The sequence below is a fragment of the Triticum dicoccoides genome, chromosome 7A, assembly GCF_002162155.2.
Source record: "Triticum dicoccoides isolate Atlit2015 ecotype Zavitan chromosome 7A, WEW_v2.0, whole genome shotgun sequence".
NCBI lineage: Eukaryota > Viridiplantae > Streptophyta > Magnoliopsida > Poales > Poaceae > Triticum > Triticum dicoccoides.
Genome location: NC_041392.1, coordinates 97,595,796 through 97,603,351, shown reverse-complemented (window position 1 = coordinate 97,603,351; position 7,556 = coordinate 97,595,796). Strand labels below are relative to the sequence as shown.

The following is a 7,556-nucleotide window of genomic DNA, read 5'->3' as shown; positions in this document are numbered from 1 at the left end:
GGGTCTCAACATGAATCAAAGCAGGCATTGGCCGTGGTGGTTTTCGCTCGAGAGTTGCCATCGGGTTTACGACATCCGCCGCCCACCCCTTTCAGATACTAACATATTTGAATTCAGGAGGCTATGGAATATGATCAACGAGGCCCAGGTTCCACTGTAGCCAGATGTCCCGGACAGTATCACCTGAAAGACAAGCCTCTCCTGCACTTACAGTGCAGCGGCCGCTTACAAGCTTCAATTCGCTGGACGGATAGGATCAGACTTCGTAAACATGTTTTGGAAGGCCTGGGCTCCTCCACGCTGCAAGTTTTTCACCTGGCTGCTAATGCTAGATAGGCTGTGGTGCGCTGATAGGCTACAAAGGCGCGGATGGCCAAATGAATATTTCTGCCTGCTGTGCGTCCGGAACCTTGAATCATCAGTGCACCTGCTCTGGCACTGTCCGGTGGCAAGGATGATCTGGACTGCAGCGGCAAGATGGCACGGCTGCGCTGCTCTTGATCCAACCACCTGGCCAAAAGGCGACAGATCGGAGATGTTCTGGGCACATATCATCGACAGCACACACACCGAGCATCAGAAGGGAATCAGGTCGCTCACCATGCTCATCACATGGGAAATTTGGCTCGAGCGAAACCGCAGAGTTTTTCACAAAAAGATCGCTGCGCCCTGGGCTGTCATCCCGGTAGTGAGAGGATCCCTGGAAGCATGGAGACTGGCGGGAACGAAATATTTGCAGCCCCCTTTTGAGGACCCAACGTGAGAGATCATCCAAGTTCGGCTTAGGGCCTGGCCCTCGTTTCATTTCTCTTCTTTTTCTCTTCTCAAACCGTGTCAGCGGCTGTGTAAATATTGCTCCCTATCCCTATAATATAATGGTTAGCAATTGCTGGCGGCTTCAAAAAAAGAGAGTTGCCATCGGGAGGTTTTTGGTTCGATCCTCCAATTCGCTCTCTTTTTATTAGAATTTCTTTCTTTCTTCTATCATTGACATGTGGTCTTTCTTCTGTCACTAACAAGTCAGAGGCTGTGGTAGGAGCCATTAGAGTAGTTGACCGGTCAACGGATCAAAATACGAAAGTCTAAAAGTCTATGTTGAGCCAGTGACGGTATAATCACCGCAAAATGTATACAATGACCATATTGAACGTATTTTAAAGTTTAGTGACCGTAGTGCGCTTCGGACTCACCTGTGTATTTTATCTCTTCATACAAACGTACACACAAACTAGATAAAACTAGCTAGATAACCTTGTTGTCAGAGCCACCGTCTACTCCTCGCAGGAGTCACTGTCGTCACCCTTGTCGTCAGAGTCGCTCGAGATAACCTCGACGGGCAGCAGCTTCCCTCCATGTTGCATATCGTCGATGAGCTTGCCGGAGAGCCGGGTTTGGAGTTGATACTCCGCCCAGAGCGTCGGCAGCTGTGCAGCTGCATCTCCGGCATCGGCGACGGTCCTTGCTGCCCAGCACACCTGCTGCGCCGCGTGCTGCCGCTGGATGGCCGGGTCAAAGAGCCGGCCGTAGCGCCAGAAGGTCCTCCACGCATGGGATTTGAATCCGCGCTGTGAGACTTGGCACCGCACTTGCGCGTGCACCTCCCATTGCCTGACGGACACTGGAGGACGGAGGCGAGCCGTTGGCCTCGTCGTCGTTTCGGTCCTTGCGGACGGAGAAGCCGCCGCGCGCGTCGCCTCCACCGCTGCACCCAAAGCCACCAGCCTCGCGGAAACGCTCCTTCGCCTCGTTGTCGTTCTGACGCTTGCGGGCAGAGAAGCCGCCGCACACTGCCTCCACCACGGCACCCAAAGCTGTCACCGCCTATGCACATTTTAGGGGCTGTATACTTTTGTATTTCTTTTCGTCAAACTCACAAAACCTAGCCGGGGTCGTAGTAGTATACTTTTGTATTTCTTTTCATCAAACTCACAAAAAAAGTGCAGCTGACAGGATCGATCCGATGACCTCTATGTACGAAAGGAAAGAATGCAAACCACTAGGCTATCCCATCGGTTGTGATATACATGCTTTTTTACTTCTTCTTTTTTTGTTGTATCATTTCGTGGTTTTTTTTCTCCTGCCGTTTTTATCATGTTTTTCTGTTTTTTTCTTTCTTTATCCTTTTTGCCTTTTCCTAAATGCGCGGATTCCTTTCAAATTCATGACTTTTTAAAAAAAACCGATGAAGCTTTTTTCCGAAATCCATGAACTTTTATTCAAGTTCGTGAACCTTTTTTCAAAATTGATGATTTTTTTCTAATTTGTGAAATTTTTAAAAATCAATGAACATTTTCCAAATTTGATGAACTTTACCAGATCCGTGGTCCCAAGTACCAGGTGGCTTGAGCTGCGGATGACGACGGGAGGGATCCCTATACGCCTCCTAGCGCCCTGCCGTCCGCTCCTCCCCACCCCTGTCGCTACCAGAGGGCATTACCATGTTAAGCCTAGCCAACGGCGGCGGCAGCAGGGCTCCTTCGCCCCCTCGTGCGTGCGTCCAATGCAGGATGGATCTGTAGGGCAAGGGCACAAATATTTGACATATATCCCAAATTTCAATTTTGTCATGGCAACTAGGGAGTAAACAAAGATACACAATTGTAGATCCATGATGAACAACACGTTCCTAACACAAAAAATCTTAAAGCGAAATCCGTTTGGTTGTTAATTTACACAGTTGAATCTTTATGGTTTTCATTGAAACAAAAATGACATGATTATGTTGGACCTACTCTGGCACGGAGGAACCCTCCACGGACTGTCCGGTAAGATGAAAGATGTTGAGATCACCCCATCTCAAGATTAAAATGTGAGATCGAGACTGACATAGATCGATCGTCTCATCAACCCATCCCATTTGTACTTGTGTTCCACGGCAAGAGTATAACCTAGTAGTTTTAAAGCGAGGGCCACGTGAGGTTTCTGTGAGTTGTAGTTCAAAACTAGCCAAGATTTTGCTACTTTCTGTAATGATTTTTAAAATTGTAGTGCAAACCTGGTTGTACCTACAACCGGGTCGTCCAGCGACAACTTGCTAGCACCGGTCGTGACCCCTACTTCCGCGTGACGGTCACCCTACCTGGGCGGCAAGCCCCGGCCGGCGAGCCACCCCTCTGACCTTGCACGCCACTCCTGGTCGTCCATGGCTCCCGTCGCCCGCTTCCTCCATCCTCGGTGCTGACCAAGCAGTTCCGTTGTCCCTCTTCCCGACCTTCGCCCGCGAGCTCGAGCCTCCCACTGGTGATGGATGCGAGCTTCCCACACGCCGGCTGCCACCAGACTTAGGGAAGATGACAGACGTGAGATGATTTCATCGGGAATCTCCCGATCTAGTTCGGAGGGAAGATGACGGTCGTGAGACGATTTAGCAGCATATATATCGTCTCATATTGCTTTGAAATATTGTTTTTCCAATTTATTTAATTATTCTAAACATTAATTTTGTTGATATATTTCTGAATATTCCAGCTACAAAATTTCACATTAAATTTTCATTTATCTCAGCAATTAAGTAATAAAAATGATTGAATGAAATGGGGCCACATGTACGCTGATGACTGCGCCGTGATTTTCTCAGCTGCCGGTTTTCCTTTCACACCAAGCATTCTGAGATCCGGGAAGTATCCCAATTCCTAAACCCATGTTCACCATCGTTCCTGTGCAAAACTGGATCAGGCCTCCATAGATGATGGATCCATCCTCAAAGTCCAAGTCTCCAAGGTTCTCCTCCCTCCAGCGTCGGATTATCAACCTCTTGCCGCCCGCGTACGATGTATGGCCGCATACGATAGCGAACAGCTCGATGGCTGGCGAGCGGCGAATCGGGGAAGGGCGGACTCCGGTGATCCGGCGATGGAGCGCGGTTGCATGGTGCCCTGGTAAGCCTCCATCCTCATGAAATACCTTGGCATCTTGCATACCGATTTGGGTCATCAGCATCGATCAGGGTCGCGATCCCTCCATCAACCCTCCTCGACCCGACTTCGTCCCCGATTCTCGATCGGAATCGATCGACCCCGGGTCAGGGATCGCACCCTCGACCCGTGAACCAGGCTACTATGGTTCCATCTACTCCATAGATGTGTTTTCCGTTAATATGTGTCTGTATGATTCTGTTCAGCATATTCGTCTTAATGGATAATTTTAAATCGAATCAATAGGTATTAATTATTGGCCCGCTGTCCATAGAAACAAGCTGTGTACTGTGGAGGTTAACTGAAGAATTGTTCACCTAAAACAATTGACTCAAAGAAGCAGAGGAGTTATGAGAAACTTGAGAGAAAAATGAGAAGGAATTGACCCAGTGTGGTACAATCAGGACGTTTGGTAGTGCGATTGGATCATGGAGAGATAAATGGATCTGTTGCAGAAGAGAAAGAGAACTGAGAGAAGAGACGAGGAGACGTGCGTGAGACGGGGCCTTGTAATTATTTCGTTGCAGGTTCCCAACATAGTTTTTTCCCTTTTTCTTAATTTTTTGCTAAACTGATTTGATTTTTATGCCTGCTTTACGTATTGCGTTTCTTCTTAAATTGACTCAAATTCTGATATTACCTACACCAGGTAACAATGATGAATTCTACGGAGGATGATCATGGTACACAACATCCTTACTTCATAATCACCTATCTGAATGGTGCACAACATCAATGCTTTGTTAATGCTGAGTCCCTTGATTTATTTTATGTGCGGAAGGTAAGGCTCCGTTGTCTTAACAAGGATGGAAAATATAAAACATAAACAAACCAACGTGGAAAACCAAGATCTGGTAAATTGTTTATGTCATTTATGTTGTCTCTAACATTTGTTATAATGCATAAAATCCTAGTATGAGCTAAATTGCTAAACCTTCAAGGCTGCTCATTGGAGTGAGGACATGGTCGGACATTCACCCTATCATCCATCGACTCATTGTTGCTGATATCATAGTGCGTACAACCTTTTTCACATGTGTTATCTTATTTTACCATGGATAATGCATTGCTTATGTAAATATTTGTTGTATGCTTTATAGGAAAAATGGGACCTGGAAGATACACCAGAAACAGAAGAAAAATTTCTCAAAATTGCGGAAGAGCGATATAGAGGTTGACGATCAAGTCTAAGCTCCACTTATAAGGCATACAAAACAAGTGCAGCTAGATGGCTAATCTGCTGGAAGCTTTACAACCAGAAGAGTGGGAATGGATGATTGAGTACTTTGGCACTCATTCAAAGTTTCAGGTTATCTCTAAGATCACTCTTTGTCTAGTATGTGTTAAGATGAAATTGCTTTTTTGTCTGGTTATATTTTGTTACGATGAATTGATAGGAAAGCAACCAAAAGAACACCGATTGTCGCAAGTAACAGAAGACAAAACACATAATTGGATCAAATCTTACTCGCAACTAAGTTTGAGAAGGTATGAGTCTAACTAAATATGATGCCTCGCTAGTCGCTACTAACTATGGTTTCATGTTTCAAGCACCTCATTACTATATTACTTGCAGAGAAACTTGGAAACTGGAGAAGAGCCCGATTGTATTGCTCTGTGGGAACTCACCCACACGAAGCATGGAACATGGTCTAATACAGAGTCCCGGAATGTTTACGTGAGTACACTGACTTTTGGTTATTCTATAGTTATTCAACTATGTGCATTCAGCATGCTTCTACATCAGCTGAGATTATTCATGCGTTAGATCGTGTTATTCTTGTTTCACCTTTTATAGTGTCAATATTGCTGCCGCACCTATAGTTGTCATTTCTGTTTTTAGGACAAATCAAGTCTAAGATGTTGAAAACAAAGAAATTGAAACTCATGGTCGACTTTTAAGTTTGAAGTATGCATGTCATTGGCCTTCATAATTAGCTAGCTGCTTCTTCTCTTTCACCATGCATTGTTGCTGCATCGAATCACAACTTAAAAAAATGAATATGTGCGAGCTAGGGACATGAACTTAACTGAAACTAGAGATCGAGCCACAACTTAAGTCAATAGTGGAAGATTTTAGTACATGTACTTGTGCTTATGCTTTAGACATTTATCCTTCTAAAACTGTTCTGATCCCTTAGTTACATGCTTGCTGACATAGTATTACTCAAGTTAGTCCGGTGATAGTTCTTTTTAACAATGGGGCTGGAATAATTGTATGGTGTACGTTATGTTGGACTCATTAGATAGAACTATTTTTTTTATTTTTTGACTGCGGGATCCAAAGAACTAGCTCGACTGAACTCCAGATCACGGATAGTTTAGTCTTGGCACTTAATTAGGATGGCTAAATTACATTTGAGTTTCATTTGATGGATATTTGCTATGGGAATTATGAATTTTATGAATCTACATATCATACGTATGATTTTGAATATTGTAATTGAATGCCTGTATTATTATTTTTAGGTTGCAATAGGCTATTGCCACAACCCACTTTTGGTTGCCACATCTTAGCACCACGAAAATTTAAATTGTCACAATAGTTTCTCGCTACAAACATTTCACCCATTGTGATGCCTATTTATCACCACCAAAACTAGTATGTTACAATTTCCTGTTACGACGACTGGAAATTTGTTGCCATAACTTAATGCCACGAGTGCAACGGTTCGTGGCAAAATGCCTAATGCCACAAAAACAAGGATCGTTGCCATAGTTTATTGCCACAATTGACTATTACCACGGAACAGTATCCACCACGAAACGAGCATCGCGGGCATAAGTTGTTGCCACAAATGTCTATCGGCACAAGTTATCAGTCGCCATGATTTGTTACATGTTGCATTAAAGCTATCTCCACAAAGCAAATTGTGGCATCAGATGAGTGTTGCCATGGGAAAACATGTGGCGACTTCTCACATGGTTGTTGCAATAGCACACTTTATTGCCACAATTGCTTTTCTGTGGCAATAACCTATTACCATGTGTCCAGTCGCAACGGCTGCCAACGAATGTTGTTTCGTGGCAATAGGTACTTATCGCCACAAATCGGCTTGTATTGCGACGAACATTTTTGTTGCAATAGACCCGGATCCTTGTAGTGACATTAAGTAAGATGACATGATGTAGAGGGATAAACTCAAGCAATATGATGAAAACCCCATCTTTTATCCTTGATGGCAATAATACAAATACATGCCTCACTACCCCTACTTTGTCACTGGGTGAGGACACCGCAAGATTGAACCCAAAACTAAGCACCTCTCCCATTGCAAGAAAAACCAATCTAGTTGGCCAAATCAAACCGATAACTCGAAGAGAAATACAAAGATATCAAATCATGCATATAAGAATTCAGAGAATATTCAAATAATATTCATAGATAATCTGATCATAAATCCACAATTCATTGGATCTCGACAAACACACCGCAAAAGAAGATTACATCGGATAGATCTCCAAGAACATCGAGGAGAACATGGTATTGAGAATCAAAGAGAGAGAAGAAGCCATCTAGCTACTAGCTATGGACCCATAGGTCTGTGGTAAACTACTCGCGCTTCATCGGAAGGGCAATAGGGTTGATGTAGAAGCCCTCCGTGATCGAATTCCCCTCTGGCAGATTGCCGGAAAAGGCCC

The 7,556-nt window shown here is 44.4% G+C and overlaps 1 long non-coding RNA gene across 1 annotated transcript; it reads left to right on the top strand.

Annotated features, from left to right (window-relative positions):
* Positions 1 to 4,580: 4,580 nt before the first annotated feature.
* Positions 4,581 to 7,066, top strand: LOC119334699. Its single transcript, XR_005161505.1, has 4 exons — positions 4,581 to 4,928; positions 5,015 to 5,223; positions 5,312 to 5,402; positions 5,491 to 7,066. It is a non-coding gene; the product is annotated as an uncharacterized LOC119334699 (long non-coding RNA).
* The last annotated feature ends 490 nt before the right edge of the window (positions 7,067 to 7,556 follow it).